The sequence below is a fragment of the Myodes glareolus genome, chromosome 9 (genome assembly GCF_982192425.1).
Source record: "Myodes glareolus chromosome 9, mMyoGla1.1, whole genome shotgun sequence".
Taxonomy (NCBI): domain Eukaryota; kingdom Metazoa; phylum Chordata; class Mammalia; order Rodentia; family Cricetidae; genus Myodes; species Myodes glareolus.
Window position 1 is genome coordinate 10376466 of NC_142034.1, and position 22861 is coordinate 10399326.

General features: G+C 41.5%; 2 long non-coding RNA genes across 3 annotated transcripts in view; one reads left to right on the top strand and one right to left on the bottom strand.

Moving 5' to 3' along the window:
• The window catches only part of LOC148120764 (uncharacterized), a 19666-nt gene extending 14837 nt beyond the window's left edge, over positions 1 to 4829 (bottom strand). The window contains exons 1-2 of one of the 2 annotated variants that reach the window (XR_015738723.1): positions 4740 to 4829; positions 4161 to 4348 (exon numbers count right to left, since the gene is read on the bottom strand). This is a non-coding gene — a long non-coding RNA (uncharacterized LOC148120764). The other variant, XR_015738722.1, reaches the window with a different exon arrangement.
• Positions 4206 to 21307, top strand: LOC125408066 (uncharacterized). Its single transcript, XR_015738724.1, has 3 exons — positions 4206 to 4318; positions 8349 to 8442; positions 21082 to 21307. It is a non-coding gene; the product is annotated as an uncharacterized LOC125408066 (long non-coding RNA).
• Positions 21308 to 22861: the final 1554 nt, after the last annotated feature.

The window sequence follows — 22861 nt, forward strand, 5'->3', positions numbered from 1 at the left end:
ACGTTTTCCTTGTGGATGGTCCCGTCTGCCATCAGGACAATCTTCTGAGAGGTATGCTAGTTTTCCCCCTAGCAAACACACTGTGGGCATTTCCTCAATATTAGTATTTTTAGTACATATAAAAATTCCACAACTAGAGAACAGATGTCTGAGGTGGGGCTTAAAGGCTATACTTGTTTGTTTCATCTTAAGAATGGGTCTTGTTAGATATTCCGTGCTACCTCGAACTCACAAGCCTTCCACCTGGGTCAGAAGAATTCTGAAACACAGGACCGTGCCCTCCCTTAAAGATGTAGCCTATGAATCAAGTGTGAAATGGCAATATGCAAACCATTCTTATCACAGAAAACTTGAATCATTTACGTTAAGATTAAAAGACTGTAGTTCACAAGTAGGTTACATTTTAGACTCTCTTTTATCTAGGGGAGGAGACAAACTAAACTTTTCAATAAGGTAACAGAATCAGTGTTGCAATTCCAGTTGACCTACTTACTACTCAGGAGTCAGCGAAGACTGGAGACGAAACTTACTAGTACGTCTAACTGAAAGATGGCGCCAACAGGAAAGAAGCACGCACGTAGTAGGCACTTTGTGCCAGTTGTTGGAGCTGACAAGCCGGAATTGGGTCTAACTGGTTTACAACTTCACTGGGGGCTTGACGAACCTACTTTGCTCAGGCCGCCTTCTCTTTCCAGCACTGTGTTTGCCCACTGTCTCATTCTAGCTGGGAACACAAGAGGAAGAGAGTCACTGCGCCCTCTAGGGGATGTTGTAGAAAAACCTCAGCAAATGCAACTACCCACAAATGTAGGCTCTGCCCTTTGCCCAGGAGAAAAGGAAGGAGGGAGAACACGGGCCCTGAGAAAAGACAGAGTTGTTCTTCCTCTAGTGTTTCCTCCCCTGGGTGATCCCTGGAAACATCCCATCAGACTTCTTGACAGGGCCCTAACGTTATCAACCCCTCAATTATTTTATTATTAAAAGGCAAGTTGACAGCATGCTATTCATTCTTGGCTGCGCACTGTTTCTCTGGCCCTTACGTTCCAAAATAGCTCTTTGTGGTGACCGGTTTCTGCTTTGGCTGGCAGGATTCTTTCTGTGGCCTCTCCCAATCTGCTTCTGAATGCTACGTGCTGTCTCGGGCAGATCCTCTAGCCAAAGTCACCTGTTTCCCTGTGAAGAATCTGACCTACAGAGAGCCAGACTATCTTTTGAAGATTAAAAAAAAAAATGCTTAAGAAGACAGAAAAGGGCAACAAACTTCATGATCGCAGCAGCATCAATCAGCAAGAAGTGATTAATTACTAAAGGGAAACACACAGCCTGCTTTGGAGAATGAGGCAAAGAAGACCTGACATTTGCATTCAGGGAGCATTTTGGGTGGTATGTTCAGAAAAATCACATCTAATGCCTTATTTAGTCACTATTATACTCTTAACCGTTACTTTTTTTATATCTTTTTCTTATTTCTTCCAAAACACAAAGGCAATTTTGAAAAGACAAGCAGTACATTCAGGGTCACAGGTCAGTAAAAGGCAGGGGAAAAAAATGATCTAGGAACTTTCTAACTCCCTGTCTTATGCCTTTTCCAAGGACAGTGAACACTAAGATCAGCGTTAATTTAATATCTAGGAAATATTGTAAAAGAGGAGTATGAATCACTTCACGTGTTGACTTCAGCTGTTATTGGACCACGCATGTTGTCAGCAAAGCATAGAGGGTATGCTTGGAATAAAGCATCCAAGAATAATGCATAACTCAGAGGAGTAAGATATAAAAATCTCTTAATCCTTCAAAGGGGAATTGGACTTGGATTGATATGTATATAACAAGAAGGGTCAGATCACCCACTCCACATAAGCCATTTCTCTCCCCCACAGGAAGGAGAAACATGTCTTTTACCCACATAGAGATATCACATAGGAAAAGCAGAAAGACTGGTTTGCCTTTGCCAAACTGTCAGGAGAGGTATAGATTTTTCCATAGAATTCTCACTGTCCTTAAAATTTACTGATGCTTAGATGCCTAAAACATCATATTACATGGATCAATGTCTTGCCCCCCCCCCATCTCACGTATTCATCCATTCTAGCTTTTGGAGTTCTGATTCCTTCAAATGATGCCTTGAACTCCCCCCTCTAGGTTAACCACCTTAACACAGCTCAGGAGAAAAGGTCAAGTTTCAGGCTTCTTCTGTGTTGAGAATTTACTTTCAACATCTTGACACAAGCCAGAGGTCTGCCTTGCAGCAAGGGAGATGAATGCAGGAGGAAATTCCGCCTGACAAATGCCAGTCCCACCTGTGTGGGTTCATAAGCAAAGCTGCAGCCCAGTCAGCAATCCTCTGGTAACCGTCATTTCCTTGCAGCCAATCAGGTGCCTGGGAATTATCCCAATAAAAAGAAAAAAAAAAGAATGCAGTATGTCGTTTATCGGGCAGCCAATTAGAGAGCTTCTGCAGGAGAAGGTAAGCTGGAAACCAGTTCTTACAAAGGAATCAGGGCAGGGCCAAGCCAGTATGGGCCTGGAGGGAATTGAAGAAGCTAAGTGGTGGCTGGCTCCTAGGAGGACCAAATTTGGAAAATATAGGAGTTGGTAATCTTTCACAGTTTCTAAGGACATCAGGGTGTGAACAGGGAGTCTCCTAACCCATCTAATCTTACCTAAGCAGTCTCTTGCAGCCATGAGATCAAGGATCATGTACTGTGTTTCTTGGTTCCAAAGGCATAGTTAGCATTAGATGTCTTGAAAATTTAGCAAAAGTAAGTAGCTAAATAAAAGCTAGTTGAAGACAATAGTATCCTAAGTTTATTGGACATCTTGACTCCTTTTGTTAATTGGAGTAACAGAACAAATAGAATGATATGGTCTCGTTATCACATTTTGGAAAAATAGAAGCAGTTCTTTGGGATTAAAACATGCAGGGAAGACATATTTTCACCTTTGGGGTTCATAACGAAGGTTCTCTATTATGTATACAGTAAATGTATAACAAACATGTTTGTTGAAATGTATTAAATGCTTTCGAATTGCACTATAACCAGTTGGCCATTTCAAAATACAAGTCAATCACTAGCTACCAGGACCATCAGTACCAACATGGGTTAGCAGTTGGTATCTAAGCTCATGTCAGGGACTGCAGCTCAGATTTACATCTTTGTTTTGACCTTTCTGTGTGGAGGTGTCTGAAAATACAAAAGGTTTTAAATCACTAATTGCCATTAATCCTTTAATTCTAAGTCAATCAATGATATTTATTATAAATCAGTGACATATAAGACTTGGTAAGGCCATAGGAATGGAGTGGAAGTATATTGATGGACAGGATGGCAGCCACCAATGAGAAATGTAAAAGCTATCTGTGAAATACAAAGTCATATTACTGTCAACTGTAGACACGGTTCAAATCCTGCCTATCAGGGCTGGAGAACTGCAGAGTGAGGAATCACAGACCTCTAGCACAAGTCATCCAAGAGTCTGGCTGTGGACAGTTAAATGTCAAACTTGTTAGTCACCCCTGTAGTTGTATGAGGCCAGCAGTCTGCTACAGAGACACGAACAGGAAGTTCAGTGCTATTTCCCTTATCCCCTGCGTATAGTTTTTGTCTCTTAAAGAAAAAAAAAAAAACTTGGCTCTACTCATGTTATAGACTTAGTTCTTCTGTCTCTCCCTTACTTATATTCTTTCGTTGTGAGAGTTGTTCCAACAGAAGCTGTCAAGTCATTTTTAATAAGACGATTAAGAATTAGAGTCTAAGGGACCCAACTCTGAGTTTCCATGAGACAGCCCTCAGAGGCCAATGTACAGAACATTGAAGTGATTGTGCAGGTGGCTGAGTCCTTTGTTTTATTACCTTATTGTGCTTCTAGCACTGACAGAAATTCTACACACAGGAGAGAGAGAGAGAGAGAGAGAGAGAGAGAGAGAGAGAGAGAGAGAATAATTTAATCTTGTTGCACATGATCATTGCCTACAAGTTATTCCAATAACTAAAACAACAATCTGACCTAGATGCCTTTTGGTTCAAATATTCACAAATAACCTCATTTCAAATAAAGGATCCCCCTTCTAAAAGCAAGTCATCCACTTCAATAAACATTTCAGAGGAGATAAAAAGTTGCCCTCCCAGCAAGTCTGACCCTTACCCAATTAAACTCACCAAGAATCAGCTGACCAGCTAATCAATGGAGTAGTTGGTTTATTAGGTACACGCTGTAGTCAAACTGGATCTCCAATCTAAAGTACTGCTTTCGCCAGTGACCTTGACACCCAGCTTCGCCTCTCTGAGATTCAGCTCTTGTTTCTTTAGACACAGAGGTAAGTGACTCTTCGTGCCTCGGGGTTAGGCTGCAGTAAATAGGATGCCACTGTGAAGTGCTTAGAGACGCAGCACCCTGTCGATAAATAACAGCTACAGCGCTACCGGTTAGTACTCTTAATAGCCTGCCCAGAGAACAGCACAAGGAAGCCCAGTGCAACCAAAGAGGTGGTTTTCCATGTCTTCTGCCCAAAGCCAATGGAAACCTGAGGGTCCCTACTCTGTCGGGAGACATCGTCTAATGGGACCTGTCGATGCGAAGATGGGCTGCGACACTGCAAGTTACACAGGAAATTTCCGACGTATGTCACTTCCAAAAGACAATACTGCCCAATTGGCATGTAACAAACGTCAACTCTGGTTATTTCTGAAACCGACAAGCCCCCTGCCTTTCCGTCTGCCTCCTGCCTGGCTGTTTACCTTCTTCCTTTCCTCTCTCTTTCCCATAGTACTTTCTCCGCACCCGGTTCCCCTTGAGTGACACCGGGGACAATTTCGGTTGCATTGCTTCCTGAAAATCGGTTATTTTGAAACACGAGGCGACACGGGGAGATAAACACCACCTACCTGCTCTGTTGTGGTTGGCGCCGTGCCAGCTGTGATGCAACTGCGCTGGAGCGTTATCAACAGCAGTTTCTTCTTCTTTTCCTTTAAGCGTCTTTGCCCTTGCATATCTTTGGAAATCAGAGATTTTCCCCCGCCCCCACCCCCGAAGCAATTTGTCAAAAACTCAAAGGACGGCATGACAGACAACCAAACAAAATGAGGCCTCCTATTTAAAAGGACAGAGACCAAGGGTCTGTGGTGTTAAAACGTACTAAGTTGCACGTCTTGGTTGCTAGTCCCTGGTATCCTGAAGAGATCCCTGAGAGGAGTTTCTTTCGCAAGACTTAAGGTTCATCATTTTAAAAATGCCCTCTGAAGGTCTCTCTTATATTTCATATTCTATGAGCCTCTGTTGAAAATGGAGATACTGAGTGGTGATGAAAATCTAGTCTTCCCAGAACGGATGCCAGCGAGAAGTGATCCACGCCAACACATGCATCACTGCTGTTTCCCTATCTGCGCTGCTGGCCCTTGACTTTCCGATGTTCCCATTGCTGCAGACCGAAAGAGGTCTGGGCAGTGCCTGCCTGACATCATGGCAGGAAATAATTTCTTCTCTTACAAGCAAAGCTGCTTTTGCCCAGACAGAAAGCACCGCCACCTTGCGACTGAGCTCCTTTTGTGACCCAACACCGAGAAAGGGCGACAGAAACAGGAAAGGGGGTGCAGAGATCCATCGCTTCTCTATTAAGAGCATTGTTATGTGGGTCTTTCTGCCTTTCCATAGTTTGCTGTGGCCACCATTCAGGCCTCTCCTGCTTGGCAACCATAGATTCACACTTACACACACACAAACACACACACACAGACACACACACACAAACACACACACACACACACACACACACACACACAGAGAGAGAGAGAGAGAGAGAGAGAGAGAGAGAGAGAAACCCCCAGTCTAGTAAGAGGCCAACCTTTCTGCTCTCGCCGTTTACCACCAAGGACTTGGCATAACTTTCACTGAGGAATTGGAAGAGGCTAAAGATTAAGACACAGAGCCGGCATCACCTGTATAAAGTTCAATTGTGAGACCCCAGTCTGAGCATAAGCAACTAAGGGACCAAGGGTTTTTAGAGAAAGTTCCATGGATTAAGTATCGTTCACAAACTTTCTGGAAGGGCAGGAGAAGTTGGACAGAAAATGGTAGGAAGAAGGAAAGAGTGTTCGGAGTTATAACTCCAGAAAGAACAAACGATCTCAAAGCAGGAAGCCCAGAGAGATAGCGAGGAGAGGTTGAAAAGACTCACTGTGAGGGACCAACGCAGATGAACGCTGAAGGCCAGACTATAGCGAGCCAGGACGAAAAGATGGATAGTCGCATAGGCATTGGGTTAACAATGGGAACTTAAAACATGTCAGGCAGCTACCATGCAGGCAGTAACATGCTTGACTCCATCTTGCATTCAGGCCTCAGGTCAGACACTGTCATGGCAGGAAGTTCTTGTCTTATGACTGAGACGAAAGCAGCCACTGACACTCCTAAGTCACCCTTCATCATGTCTTGTATTATTCTGCTTTGTTCAATTAGTCAAAACAGTTACTACCTAGACTTATTTATATGTGTGGCTTTTGTTGCGTGTGTGTGTGTAGGTGTTTAGGTGTATGTGTGTGTTTGTGGGGGTGCAGGTGAACTCACATGGGCATGGAGGTCCGAGGTTTTCCTTTGGTGTCATTATCAGGTGCTACTTAACTTGATTTTAGAGATAGGGTCTCTAATTTGCCCTGGAATGCACAAATTTAGCTAACTAAGTCTGCAAGCCGGCAAGCATCAGGGGTCCATTTCTCTCCCCACCTCCTCAGAACGAGGGTTTTAAGTATACCACCATCTGTGGATTTTTCGTGTGGGTTCTTAGGATTGAATTGAGGTCCACAAGTTTGCATGTTAAGCTATTTACTGACAGAGTTGTCTCCCTAGCTCCTACTTTATTTCAATGTATTCCTTGCCTTGTGAGCCTTCTAGTAAGAGAAGACCTGGTACTAACTGCTAACCAATGATTCAGATGGATGCATTGCTTTATAGGTGATTTTGAAGGAACGGGTGAATGAATGAGCTAAAAAAAACATACTTAGTACTCCATTAGCTTACAGGTAGCCTCGGCTTAAGATGTAATTCCTTTTCTTTTCTTTGCTGTATCTGGTAAAAGGAGAATCGCATGTTTTTGATAATAAAACCCAGTCCAGCCAGCCTGAGTTAGCAGCACCTACTCCTGTAGGGACCTCTACACTCTCAGCAATACCTCTTCCAAACGCTGTTGGTACGTTCAGACTTCTCATGTCTTCCAAAACCACATGGATGGGGAACGTTAAATCCGGGGGTGAGCATGTCTGTGTGATTTCCTCCATTCTATAAGGGTTTGGTGACTTTTTCCCCCCAGGCCACAGATTAGCTTAACAATTGCAAACCAGCTTTAGAGGTTTCTTCCCTTCACAAGGGGGAAAAATGGTAACATGTTAGAACAGGCTAGACTTGGTGAAGGTTCCTTTGTTTTTCGTCTTAAACTGTTCACCTGGCCTCTATGAACCTTCTCTCTTACAGAGCTTTAAAAGGAGTCACATTTACACTCAAACTTCAGTATCTACAGGTTCTAAACGAATGGATTTAAAGAACACAGTTTGCGAATATTCGAGGGGAAACTGGGAGCTTTTGAACATCCGTAATTGTAACTTATTTCCGTACCATTTACAAGGGACCAAGCATTTTAAGTAGCACAGGGATTCTTTTCAGTGTTTAGGAGATGTGTGTAGATTATACATAAAGAGCATATGAGTTTGTTACTGAGACTTGAGGACTTTTTCAGTTTGGAGGTTCGTGGGGCATCCCAGGGTCAGTCGCTGCTGCAAATGAAGGGGGTGGCGATTGTGTGTGATATTGACGTTTTCATTTCTTTTATCACAGATGAATACAGGAATCAAAGGATGTTAATGTTCTCTCCTGTTCCGATAGCTAAGATTGGTGTGTGTGTTTTAATACAGAGTCCCCCAGGAGAGAGGGAGCATGCAGTGTAAATAAGCAACCGATTGATTTAGCAAGTCCTTATTCAGCTGGCCTTTGGCTTTAGTTTGGAGAACCACTTTCCTTGTTTTGATTTGAAATGATGCCACCAAAACATTGTGCTTTGCAAAAACAGAACAAGCCAAATGAGCCTCCCCAAGTGTAAACAGCACTCTTGTTTGGGTGAGCTGTTTTTCTGAGGATCCAAGTGAAACCAAATGGAGACCTTTGAAAGCACATGCAGGGTCCCCCTGAATTGCTAACACTGTACTACAGTCTTCTGATTCGCTCCTGTCTGAGAGAGGCTGTGGTTTTCAAGTTGTCTAAAACACAAATAGTTGTCACACAGAGAAGCATAACGTTAGAGCCGTCGGTGATAGCAAAAGACACTGAAGTGTTCTGTTGGTTGTGTGATTTTTTTTTTTCAGCTTCTCCGCAACCGGGGTTAGACCCAGCCAGGAAGAAACCAGTGGAGTGCCATTGCTGAAGAGAGCCAGCATCCATTTGTGGGAAATAAGTAAGGTCTGTGCTTTCTCACCCTGAGGATACTTCACCTAAGTGCCGTTCTCATGCCTACCCTCACTCAGTGTGGCATTTCGTGCCTTGGCAAGCCATTCTTCGTGATGGCAACAGGGTCTGAGGTCGGAGTCACTGGCTGGGACATGACTTTGTTGTTGGCTGTGAGAAGGTAAGCTGTGAGCAGCAAGCCCAGGCATGGACCTTTCCAAAGCAACTCTGCTTATCTTTCTTCTGTGTGTGTAAAATGGAGATAGTCTGGTGCTTTTAGCACATTTATCAAATCAGCTGGTGTCTAGACAGCTGCAAGGACAGGAAGTTAGTCCATTTTACCAAAACCCAAACGCAAGTTCTGCTTTCTTACATCCTGCAAGGAAAAAAAGAAATTCACCCAACAACCACCTACGAAATTGAGTCTCAAAATGAAGTGCTGAGAAAGGAGCCACCCCTTTCCTTCCTTTCCTCAACCCTCCACCTCACCCGTCACACACAATCAGCACAGGGACCCTGGGATCCTCTTTTAGGCAGTGCTGGATGTGTGGCACTCTATTTGAGACAGGTAAAGGAGCTTCGGTGACAGCGCTTTAGGACGAGCTTTACTTCACTTCCTCTCATCCTAGGAGATGAAGCTACTTTAATGCTTGCTGTGCGGACAGATCAGAGCACTGAGGAATGTCACCTTTAAGCTCCCGGTAGATGACAGTCAGAGATGGTACCTAGTCAGTTTGTTCCCCTGCTGGTCTCTTGGGACCCACAAAACATTAAACAAAACTATCAGATGGATATGGTAGCACAGATGTGTAACAAAGAACTTGGGGGATTGGGGCAGAACTATCACAAGTTTGGGACCAAACTAGGCTAAATGCTTTTCTTAAAGCCAAAAGAACAAACACTAAAGAAATCTAACTATTGTAACAAATTTTAAAAATTTGCCTGTTCCTATGAGAGAGATCCATGCCATCTCTCCAGTCCTTTTGAAGATACGTACATTACTGATAAGCATTTGAACTTCCTCTGTCAGAGCTGTTCTTAGATTCTCAAGTATATAGCTCCAGTATGGAGGCATGTGAGGGCAGGTTTCAGTTTGGCAGCAGCCTATTATCTTTCTTACCTGGGGGATCCCCCTTGGATCTCCAAATGGGCTGTGACTGTAAAATCATGAGCCTAGCATTTTTATGTGGATAATGACCTGTTTCCAGAAAGATTTTGAACTTGGCCATACAAGGGTCTGGTTTATTCAGCCAACCTGGCTGACATCAACACAAAGACCTCCCCAGTTTGGAAGTTATGACTTACTAGATGGGACCATATGCCAGCTTGACTATGCCATGCCTTATTTGTATAGAGAGGTAGGAAGCAGCACCCTATACTCGATGATATTCTTTTGCTATGGGGAAAGGGGAATACAAAGGAGAAAATGAATATGAGCAGTGGAGAGTTTTGATAATATGGGAAGGGGAGGGATGGGTGATTCTTTGGGTATTGCTCAATCAGATCATTGCAAGCAATTCGTTCATGACTTGGAAAATGGCTTACATGATGGTTGATTTTATATACTGACTCGACCGGTCTGTGCCTAGTTATGGTCAAATATTACTCTATGGGAAGATATTTAGAAATAAGTTTAACATTTAAATTGATAGGATGAGCCAAATAGATGGCATTCCCTAATTCAGATTGAGCTCATCTAGCCAACCAAGGGTTGGGATAGAACAAACAGGTTTGCGTTTCCCTACGTGAGGGGCAATTCCTGCTTATTGCTGCTATGGAGTCTAGGATATCAGGTGCCTTCTTGCCAGAAACCTTGAATTGAAATCTTGGCCCTTGCTTAACCTCAAAGCCTGCTGAAGTCCAATGTAGAACTACCTGTAAGTTCTCCTGGCTTTCTAAGGTGTAGACTGAAAATGTTGAGAACCATCAACCTGGTAATTACATGTTCCAGTGTTTATATAAAAAAAAATCTATGTGTGTATGTATTAAAGATACAGGTAGGCAGCCACACACATATACATGCGCATACACACATACCATACACAAGCTTGCATGCGTGTGCATGTGTGTGCGTGTGTGTGAGCAGACACACACACACACACACACACCATTTGTTTGATTTCTATAGCAAACCCTAATTAATAAGTTTGAGTATTCGTAATGCCTTTCTAGTCTAGGTTTTGCTGACAGTTCTCATCATAAATCTCCATCATGGTTTTAATCCATCTTGACAGATGAGAACTTCTAATCCAAATCAGATGGTATGGGGGAGGGGACACAGCTAGGAGTGCATGCAGATTATTGTGGCTGTGTGCCCGCGCCCAAGGCTCTCTCGGATTAGCACAATCAGCAGGTGGCTGGGGAAGGACGCCCGAACGGGAAGAATCCTTTCCTCCACAGCCCCGCCCCCTGCACCTCTATTCTGTTGGGGATCATTACAGATTTTTAAACTCTAACTCTGGAAGCGAATGCAGCTGCTCTTTCTAATTGTGAAAGTGAGTTAAAGGGAGGGTGTTGTGGCCCTGCAGGTGCAATCATTAGCTGCCGTGGATGCTGTGTAATTAACCTCATTTCCATGTGAATGTCCCTGGTTTACCCACTGCTCGCCTAGCTCACCCGGTGATCAAGACACTTACAGTCAATCCAATTAGATAGAGGTTCCCACACTTAGGGGAGAGCAAGAATGACTATGGGGAAGGCCTCTCTCAAGAAGGTCTCTAGTTAAATGTCTCAAAATAAACAACTGTGGCCTAATTAATTGTACCACGGGCGAAAGGAGCACACCAAGAAACTACTTATGTGTCTGAAGCCCAATCGGAGGGAGCTGCTTAATAGAATTTCCTTTTGTTTTCGCTTGCACAGGCTGGGGAGATGGGTACTGAGAGGGAGGGGGAGGAGCTTATGTCTATTCTCCATTGTCTCTTTTACTGAAAACTCAAGTATAGTCAGTGAGTTTAGTAAGTTTATTTTGATTCTCCTTTAAAAAAAATCCTCTTTAGGTGCCGAGAGGGGTGGGGTGGAGGGAAATCTAAATTCTCAAAGCATGACTGTCAATCATTATTCTTTATCAGTTTCCCTCCCAATTCTTCTACTAACTTTTAAGAAGTGATCGTTTTTATATCTAGTTTACTTTTTTAAATCCGAAACTATATTTTAGCAGAACAGAATGATTCATAAGTGCAATCCGAGATAGCATTTGAGAGTTTGAGTCTCTGTCGTTCTCCTTCTTCTCATGAGATTTTCCAGTTCTCCACCCCTTTAATGGCTCTTCCAATCTACACTGGGGGGGCACTTTCTTGGGGCAGCACTGGATCTTTAAGCTCTACTGAATTTGGGGTTCTTATGAACTGAAGGACTCCCAACACAATGGTTCTTTCAGTAAACAGCAGCTATGTTAAAAAAAAAAGTGAAAGAAAAAGAAAGGAAAAGAAAAGGAAGAAAATACCACAACCAATCCAAATATCCAAGAATATTGGCTTGTTACTGCTTGCTTCAAGTCCAGAGGTGGAAACCACAGGGTTTCATCTCCTTCTCTTCCTCTACCCAGAGCTGTGTGGATGCCAGGGCCTTTACTAATTACAAACGTGTTCAACGTCTAATGAGGAAAACAGATATGGACGTACATTTGGAGTTTCTGGCGAGTGATTTGAATGTGATGGTAACAAAATTGACCTAACACCAACCCCAAAGACTTGTTTCTGGGGTGTGTGACACCCAAGGTAAGCCCAGTTTGGGGAACTGGGGCTGTGTTCTGTCCACAAGGAGGACTTTTTAGAACACAGACAGTACAAATTTCTCTAAGTTATTCTTTGAAAGACAGAAAAGAGGGAGAAGTGTTGGCAAGAAGAAGAGAATCAGCTGGCATGGGAGGAAGAAAAGAGAGGAGAATGGGGTGAATCAAATGATCAAAATGCTTTGCATACCTGCATAAAAATGTCATGATGGCATCTATTCCTGTATATAGTTAATGCATGTTAATAAAAATCAGTAAAAAAAAAATCACATGCTTAGACATTTACCTAGGTGGAGCAAAATAAAAAACAAGTAAGGAAAAACCACTCCTGCAGTACATATGTGTGTAGTATGTGTGTCATATGTGTGTAGTATGTGTGTCTTTCCTAGTAACGATGGAGTATCATGTGGTAGGTGGCTAAATAAGAACTCAGGTGACATGAAACAATAGAACAGAGAGCCACAGCAAGACACAGCCCTGGATGATTGGTGTCAGAATAATGCTGCCAAATGATAATACTAATCAGCTGTGTGTGCCCTGAACTGCATGTGAGAACTGTCAGTGTCTGGCTGACTACAAGTCTATAACCTGCTGTTGAACCCGCCCCTTTGTTCTGTGTGTGGGAATATGTTTCTGGAAGGCAAGCCAGGACAGGTCTCTAATGGTTCTTGTAGAAACATTTCAGGGTGACTGCAATTTAGGAAAGTCCAGTCTCTCAGCCAGGCTCTGGAGTACACAGTCTACTGCAAGAAAAAAAAAATGGAGTCAAGTACCTAGCTTGATATCTCAGTTTCCCCTTCTCTATCAGCTGTCCCTTCTCTCTCCATAGTCACCCTCCTTACATGAGCCAACCCAACTCTCTTGTCTTCTGGAAAAAATGTATTATGCCAGAAACTTGGGTCTAATTTAATTGGATAATCCTTGTCGGGGGAAGGTTTCCCACGGAGGTGCAAAGGTATTCTGCACCAGGAACCAGGACTTGGGACTTAAGCCACAGTGAGTGTGAGGTCCAATTTCGGCACATACTAATTACCTTCATAAACTAGGTAGGCGGTCACAGGAGCATACATGGTAGATATAAGACAGATTCTGTCTGTAGCCCACATGAGGCCCTGCTTGGGAAAATATCACCTAGGCAGCAGGTCTCAGTCGGTCCTGCTATTTCTTTCCTAATCCATAATTGCTAATTCACTTAAGTAAAAACAATATTTGGTCTTCCAGGTGCCAACCTAAGTAAGCTATTGCTTTAGTTGGAGTGAGTGAAAAACATAGTTATGCAACATGCATGGACATTCCTCCTCCTTCACAGATTGCAGTGAAACTTTGAAAAATGATTTGCTTTTCGAAAACCCAAGTCTATATTTCTAACGGAGAACTAGCTACAATACGTATCTACATATGTGTACTCTAAGCTCAGAACTGTGTCACAGAGATAAAGGGAAAATTATCAGTATTTGTACATTTTGCTTTTTGTAGTTGAAAAAGAATCCAAGGCCTTATAATGGAATGGTCTGTAAATCTATTATGAGTATGTGTGTCCTTCATCCAAAAAAACATTCATTCCTATGAAGCAGTTTCCCAAGAACATTTTGTTACTGCTTCCATTAACACATATAAAATAGACAATGCATCTCTATGAGCAAATGTGGAGAAAAATCAAAGTTTTATAACTTGTTCCACTTTATCGGACAGTTTGATTTGGAGTCAGGCTAAGAAAAAAAAAACACCAGTGAATGTTTGCTAGTCATGCTTTTAAATTTATGCATTTATGCATGTGTTTAAATTCTGCATCTCTCCTTGGTAAATAAACTGGGTGTGTAATATGCATATTGAAATCTTTAAAGTCATTTAACGAGGGGACAAGATGCAATTCACTGAAGGAAGAGCTATGAGAATATGTGATTACAGGCCTGAGGTCTCACTACTGGTTATTCTGGGTTCAAAGTTGCCTAGGGTTCACCCAGCGTGGGATTTGTGTTTATAGGTATCTTGGTCACTGTCCTATTGCTGTGAAGAGAAACCATGACCAAGGTAACTCTTATTTTTTTTTTTTTAAAAAAAAAAAGCATTTAATCAGGGTTTGCTTGCAGGTTTGAGGACTAGTCTATGATCACCGTGGTGGGGAGAAGGGTGCCAGACAGAGAGACAAGGCACTGGAAAGTAGTTGAGAGCTTTAGATTTTGATCCCCAGGTCGCAGACCAGAGTGAGAGATGGAGCCTAGCATGTTCTTTGGGAACCTCAAAGTTCCCTTCCAGTGACAAGCCTTCTCCAAGACCACAATTACTTCAACAAGGCCCTTCTTCCTAATCCTTCCCAGGTGTGCCTTTCCCCTGTGAGTGAGTATTCAAATATATGAACCTAATGGGGCCATTCTGATTCAAACCACCACAATGGGTAAGTAGATTGGAGACTTAAAAGCAAGCTGGAGGTGTAACTCAGTGGAGCACTTGCCTTGTGAACACAAGACCCTGAACTCAGTTCTCAGTCCTGCAAATAACAGTAGCAATAACAGTAACAATATCCCACTTATATAGAGAAGGAAAAGAGCAGGTTCCAGGTTACTGCTGGTCTTGCCTTGTTTGATGCTCTAAATAATGAGGACTAACTCTCCACGCTATACCCCAGTTCAGCGTCAGCTCAGAAGAGCACAAGCCCAGCTCACCCTGTGGTATGTGATCCCTACCCAACCAAACACACATAATGAAGGCAAAGTGTATTTTTTTCAGTGTCTAAGCAAGAGATATTTCTGGAGTTATTTGCATAGGCATCTGTGCAGAGGAGGAACAGAGAAAAGGAAACAGTGACAAACCCTCCTTACCTGTGCTCCACATGGCATACCAGGAACTAGCATCTTCCATATGTGTGTGATTCGTCAGGTCATCTCACTTAAAAACACTATGGCATTGTCCTCATATTTTCAGGACCTTGAGGACCTTGGAAAGATGCTACCCATGTACTTCTATGTACTATTCTGGCAGATGAGGGTTTGCAATACTTAAGAAACCTTCAGAACTGAAAGCTGAGATCATCCATCTGAAAACCACAATGAGAGTCAGATTCACTTTAGAGGGATGTCCTATCTGTTTATTGCAACGAAGGAAAACATGTTACATGACTCTTGGTTGGTGCATCTTATCAAAACAGACTTTCTACAGTAAGAAGTGAAAATTTAATGTTTTTATTTTTAGCCTCCGGGGTTGGTTCAGTTGATAAAATGCTGGCCCCCACAACGCGAGCTCAGTCCTCATCAACCAGGTGAAAGTCATACTAGCGAAATTTATCCCAGCTCCTGCACTGGCTGAGTAGCCAGAGACTGGGAATCCATGCAGCTTGTTGGCCAATCAGTATAAATGGATCAATGAGTTCTGGGTTCAGTGAGAAACCTTGTATCAGAAATAAGTTGGAGGGCAGCGGAAGAAAACATTTAATGCCACAAAGATTCCATTTAAAATAAATTAGATGAAATATACAATTAAATAAAAACTTCAAGAGGTAATGAATATTACAAGACCACTAATTTATTCATTCTTTTTATTCCCGTTAAAATTTTTATCTTATTTCTTTCTATACTATCATGGTGTTTTTAGTTAAATTTGCAGTTTCATTTCTTCTAAGTCCTTTTTTTGTTCCCTGGAAATACATTTTTTTCTCATAAATGAAAATTATACTTCCCCCACCTATTTATTGAAACATTTACTCTTCTTCAATATTTTTCTCATCTTTAACTTCTATTCATCTACCTATTTATTTCTATTATTTTGTTCTTGGAGCAGGTTCTCCCTCTCCAGCCCACCCTGGCTTTAAACTTATTACCCTCCTTTTTCTGATTCCATAGGACTTAGCAATTCACAGGCAGACACCACCACACCCAGCTTTGATTTATTTTATAGTCAGAAGATTGTGCACAGCATAAGACAAAATTTATAATTGCGATACTTAGACTCTAGTTTAAAACCAATTGAGCACAAGAAAACATAGGTGCTATTGGAGGGATATTTTCTTTAACTGGGGGACAATAATAATAGTATTCTGAACTAACTTTATTTGAGACTCTAAATTTTATAGAATTGCATGGAAAGCAACTTACTTACCAGAAAGCTGTAATATTTTGCTCACCTACAGAATACATCCTCTTAAGTGTTAGCTTCGCTTTGTCTCTTGAACTCTTTTTAACATCAAAATTTAAAATTTAGTAAGTCTGTGCTACGAATCTTCACATCTCTTTACTTTTTTTGACCTTCCCAGGCAGGCTCACATATCATATTATTACATATTAATGATATTGTTATATCATTAATCTAGGAAAGCCTTGAGCATTTGAACTAGAAATATTTTATTTCTACTTAATTATTTTTTTAAAAAACTGTTTTTAATACAAGGGCAGAGAGAAAAATTCTTTCAGTTTTTTGTTCAAGTCATTGAGGTTTATCCCCCAGATAGAAGACACTGTGTCAGACTGTAGAAGGTAAATCTGATTCTGTTTGTTCACTATGACATTGCCATCGTTCAGTGTTGATGTGACGTGATCCTTTGTTATCGAGTCTTGAAAGTTGACAGGTTTTCTGTAGCCGGACTATTTACATTGGATGAGTCTCTGGTTAATAAAAACACTATTTGGGAAAAGACAGTTTCCTTTCCTAATGCTCCCTGTGAAGCCAGCTTGACAGACACCATGTTTCTCTGGGCATTCAGATAAACAGCTGCTCCAAACCCTAAGATCAACACACGTCAGAACCCTGGGCAAGGTGAAACTTGGTCATCATCTCCCCTCTGCTTCCGACACAGCTCTTCATGGTCACGTCCTTGCTCAGTAGCCTCTCCCTGTCAGGAAACATTCATAACTTTCCCATCTCTGAAACTGCCCATATCCCACACTTTGTCTTCACATATTCACACACCCAGTTGTCAGTTCCTCGGAGTGCCATCGCTGTGTTCAAAAATTTCTTAATTTTTCCCATTTTATCTACATTCTTCCTTAAAATAAGTTGTAAATAGCCCACCTTGTTTGAAAATGTGTATTTTCCCCTTCAGAGCCTTCCAAATCTACCAGTGGTATTCAGAACACTGCCTTACATGATGTTTTTAAATTTGAATAGAGATGGGAAATGTCCATTTCATTTCAGTGACAGACTGATACGATAATTACATTCTTCCCTGTCACCTTTGAGCTGATGGAACAATCTTGTTCACACAATGCAACAGTCAAATGCTTTTTTAATTCAAAAAATCCTTTTAATTAGATCAGAGAGAAATAAAGTGCCTATCCACTGTTTAAGTTACCAGGAAAAAGTTTAGACTCATCTTCAGACTATCATATTCATTTCGATAGTACTTTGACCTCTGTCACTCCAAACCTTTATCTAAGCAGATCTGCAAACACTGACAGCTTTTCCTGAAGCTGAATTCATTCATTTTTATAGTTGCATGTGGTATACCTTTATAAGAAATTAATTTCTGAGAATTAAATGGCCCTGTCAAGATTTAGACATAATTTACGTCTAATTATAACAACAGAGCTATCATTTAATGAGCCTCATATTATTTGTTGTTTATTGTGATGAATGTTTCACCCCTAATCTCCTTTAATTAACTCTAAGCTTGTGTGTAATGATCATCTTAGCTAAGAGAACCAATGCAGAGTGGCTGGTGAAGACACGATTAGGAAACATGAGTGAATTTCAAGTCTCGATATGTCTGAATTCAAATGCCAGGGTTAGTCACTGCTAAAGCACTTTAAAAATATTACTTTTGCATCTGGTGGTGGCACATGCCTTTAATCTCACAGTCAGGATGCAGAGACAGGTTTATCACTGGGAGTTCGAGGCCAGCATGGTCTATACAGCAGCTTCCAGGACAGCCAGGGCTACACAGAGAAACCTTATCTTGAAAAAACCCGAAATGAAAACTAATCTGTCGATTTCTCTCTCTCTCTCTCTCTCTCTCTCTCTCTCTCTCTCTCTCTCTCTCTCTCTCTCTCTGTATCTACCTACCTACCTACTCTATCATCTATCTGCTATCTGTCTATCTATCTGTCTGTCTATCTATTTATCTAATCTATCTGTCACTTTTGCTTAGGTCTTCTGCAAACAATGTGCAAAGTGAAATTGGCCCTCGTTTTATCACTTCTTACCTTGATTTTACTCCTTGACTCACTCCTGTTCAGTCTTCCTGCTCTGGTTCTCTCTGGCATATAATCTCAGAAGGTATAGAATTTCACTTTCAAACAAAACGAAATTTATTCCTGCTCCATATGGCTAACTAGGCTGATAAAAATTACTTTGTATTAGCTATCTCATTCCCTTTGCTTCCTCCAGTGCACAAAACAACAGGATCCACATTTACTAGATTTGCAAAGTCTAATTCTAGCTGTTTCTTTCCTCACGTTTTATGATGACTGGTTGACTTACACACACAGTTAGGAAATTTTGATCTCAGTCCCATGAAATTTGAACTTCCTCTGGGGATTCCCCCTTTACCTAAGGGACGAGAAATACATAAAAAGAGAGTTGAGAAGAGATTAACGACTTGAAACACTGCCCGAACACTGACTGTCTCTTGCATTCAGTGTGGGTATTCTGTTAAAGCAGAAATAAGCTAGCTGAGCTTAGTTTTCCTTTCAAATGTAGAAAACATCCTAGAGATTGAAAGCGAGAAATGATGCAAGACAGCGCTTCCTACCAAAGACGGTACTCAGGGTACTTTTAAGTTCTTGCTTTTAAATGTACATGTCCCTCACCTTGGGACCTTATTGAAATATGAACTCACTGAAGCATGTCTAGAGTGGCTTTTGAGAGTGAGCTCTTTCAACTAGCTCCCAGGAAGTCCCGAGGCTACTGGGCAGGTGAGCCAATCCTGTCCCGTGATAGATTTAATCTACGTCTACCACCCTCAGCATATGGACCTTCAGTTTTCCCATAGCAACCTCCTAGTGTTGGGGAATGGCAGGATCTTCACGTGTGATGACGACCATCATTTATTCAAACTATGAACTTCATGTAACTGCTCAAATCAGTGTAGTGAAATTTCATCAGTGAACCTGAAAAGGAAAACAGGGTGGTTATTCCTGCCCAGGGCCCCAGACTGAACTCTGTGAAATACATGCTGATTCCTGGGGCCAAGTTTGTCCCAAAGTGATTGTCTATTTTTTTTTCTACTCATTTTAAAAAGGTATCTTGATGGAGGGAGCCGCTTGTTTGTTCCGGCTGCCCAGAACTGAAATAATCACACCAGAAACTATATTATTTAAATTACTTCTTGGCCCATTAGCTCTAGCTTCTTATTGGCTAACTCATATCCTAATTTAACCCACCTCTTTTAATCTGTGTATTGCCACGTGGTTGTGGTTTACCAGATAAAGTTCCCAGCATCTGTCTCTGGCAGGGCTACATGGCTTCACCCTGACTCTGCCCTTCTTTCTCCCAGCATTCAGTTTACATTTTTATGCCAATCTACCCTATCAGGCCAAACCAATTTCTTTATTAACCATTGGTATCACAGCACACATAGGGGAATCCCACATCAGTATCTCTTAGGTTCTGGTGTTCTCCTCCCTGGACCAAACTGATATTGTTGTTTTTTCCAAATATGGCTCATATAATTGAGCCTATTCAAGACTTATTCAAAAACTGTTCAAGATCAGCCTAACCAGGATATCTGAATAAAAAGCAATAACAACAGCAGCAACAACAACAAAAATCCTTAGCATTCATGCTTATCAGTGGGTGATTATTGGAGCTCAGCCTTGTGCAAGGAGACAGAAGCTTTTCTCTGGAAGGTTGTACGCCAGCACCTATATTGCAGTGAATGATAAAATGTCCATATTTGACACACTGGTTTTAAGTACCAGTTCAGCAGGGCTCTGGTCAAGCACTAATGTAGAGATTGCTCTAACACTACTTCAGAGATATGTTGGACCTTTGCGATAAGATGATGTTGGGTAGCAGAACTTATTTTTGATTATGTACATGAGCCTTATCCAGTCAGTTGAAGGACTTAAGAAAAAGGTGGGCTTTGCTGACCTGGAGCGGGTTCTGGATTGTAACCCTGAAATCTGTCTGAGTATCCAACTTGCAGTTAGCCCATGGCTTTCAGGCTTAAGACTGTGACTTCATTATGTTTTTAACTTTATTTCTAGACAGTAATTTTATCTTAAGACTTTTGATTAGCCAGCTCTTGTAATTATGTGAGCCTATTTATTAGAAATAAATCTCTGGCACAGGTTCGCACTCACGTGCACAAGCACACATGCATTATAAACACATACCTGTTGGGAACACATACCATACACATATATACATGGACATACACACACACACACACACATCATACTCTTTTTATACTCTTTTCCTCTCATTAGTCTAAGGTGTGAATTGGCTCATAAATGACACATTGACTATTGTTTCTCCAAAACAAATACATACAGGCATCATTAAAAAATTCTACCCACAGTTTCAGGATGTTTAATTACCCTAAATTCTCTAAAAAGATAAAAGATGTAAATCAAGGTCTTTTATTATTTACTGCAATATAGATAGAGGCCATTGCATCATTCCTATAACCCCCGATGCTAAGATATCTCCACAGAAGGACGTGTTCAGCAATTTTGGGAGAGTGACCCGTATGGAGACGATATAACTGTACTCAGATTGGAAAGTCAACTGGACCAGAGTATCAGCAAGTGTAGGGTATTGAGCGTAAGAGGTACCACTGTTCAGTGATGGAAGGAGCAACTTAACAATGTAGTGGGTAAGACTGACTCGAGCTATAGAAGAAAGGCTTGGAGTTTAAACTCACAGGAGCTGGTAGGGACTTGGACACATAAAACCCGGCTATATGTGACTCAACAAGCAGGTATAAAAAAAGATGTAATGATAAAGAGGAAATCCAGACTCGTTAGATCATCTTGTCTTTCTTCCTTCAGGCAATCTGCACCCAGATTTGCAGCATCTGCTGCCTGTGAAGACCTTCTCGTTCATGACTGTGCAGAAACGTATCTTGTGACAGTTGAGCCTTCTGAGACAGCGTGACTTCTAACATTGCATATGAAGGTCTTTATTTGGTAAAGTTTTACCTGGTAGCCCACATGGAATGATGTTATAGAAATGAATAACTTAAAATATATGTGCATCTATGTGTGTGTGTGTGTGTGTGTGTATGTGTGTGTGTGTGTGTGTGTGTGTGTAAAACACAGCCCCATTTGGGCTTTTTAAAACCACTGCTTCCTGCATCTTATGACTAAGCTTACGTAATTAAGCCAAGATCACTTTTTCCACTCCACCCAAACTTCGTAAAAACCTGTTGTAATTTTTCCTTGATTTATTTGCTCTTTTGTATTCCTTTTTTTTTCAGTTTCTCCAGACTAATGATTTCAAATGAAAGACATTCAAATCAATGGTTGACCCAATGATTAACTGATTCTTTTAACACTGTAAAAAGAGAAATCCATTACAGGCTGGGGGATGAAGCGAAGGAGGGAGGGAGTCTCTTAACAGCAGTCTGCTGTATTTATAGCATTGGGCCTTGGCTCCCGAGGAGGTGGTGGAGGTGGTGGGTGGGAGCCATGGTGGTGGTAAATGATACTCATTTGTAAGCATCAGCAATATTCACCAAGAAAAATAAAGAAGTGATTTGTGGAATCCATTAAGTTATAGGCATGAATAATAACTCGAGAGTTAGCAGTGTGGGCCTTTAACAGGTATTTGAGTTTTAAAATGCAGTATACGTTGCAATTTTCAGGGCATGTGTCCTAAGTGGTAAGACATATGTCAAAAGCTGGTCCATAAAACAAAACATTCACACTGAAAACTTTATTCACTTTGGCTTTGTCTTAACCTTTCTCTTTTATCCAGGAAAGAATCAATCCACTAACATTTTCAGAGACTGCTTTGGCCCGGCAGTCTAGTAGGGAATAGGGAAGAAGCAAGGCTTATCTATATATAGATAAAACACAAGCCCTCAGGACTTAAGACAGTTCTCTGGGGGCCAACCTTTCCTTTCCTACTGTCTCCACAAATATTTCCTAACTCATTAACCAAAGCCTTCACATTTGTGGTTGCTCTACTTACCGGATACGAACATAAGACACCTGTATTTACTTAGCGACCAAACTGTCCTTGTATTCCTGATGACGAATACATCCCACAGTTTTTTTTCTAGATGAGACTATGGTAATGTGCAAGGACATGACCAGCACCTCTTCAAATAATGATGTTGTCTACTGATTATTTCAATCCAATATAGATTTGATACTGGATTCGATGTTTTAGATGGTAATGATAAGAAACGCCTACTCTTTTCCTGCCTTCTTCTTTTTCTTCTGGCCTCATTTCACTGTGCTAGCAGGTATTTGTTTTCATAATAGCAGAACCAAAGGACCATCATTGGCACAGACTTTGGGGGAGTGGCCAAGTTCCTACAACCATACCCACTTTTTGGCATACACTGACATAACATGTAGCCCACGAAGACACCAGTACTTTAGAAGATTAAATGATACTTCACAGTGAAAACTGTTCCAGAGTCTTTTTCCCAGCATTCAATTTTTCATGGCCAACACTCTTCTGTTCAACTGTCTGGCACCGTGGCCCATGTATGGTTACAGCCACAGACTGTGGCAAAAGTATCAGCTATTTTACGTTTTCTTTTAACATAAAATCTCGGAGATCTTTGTAATAGTGATACCTTGGAGGAATGAGTGGGCT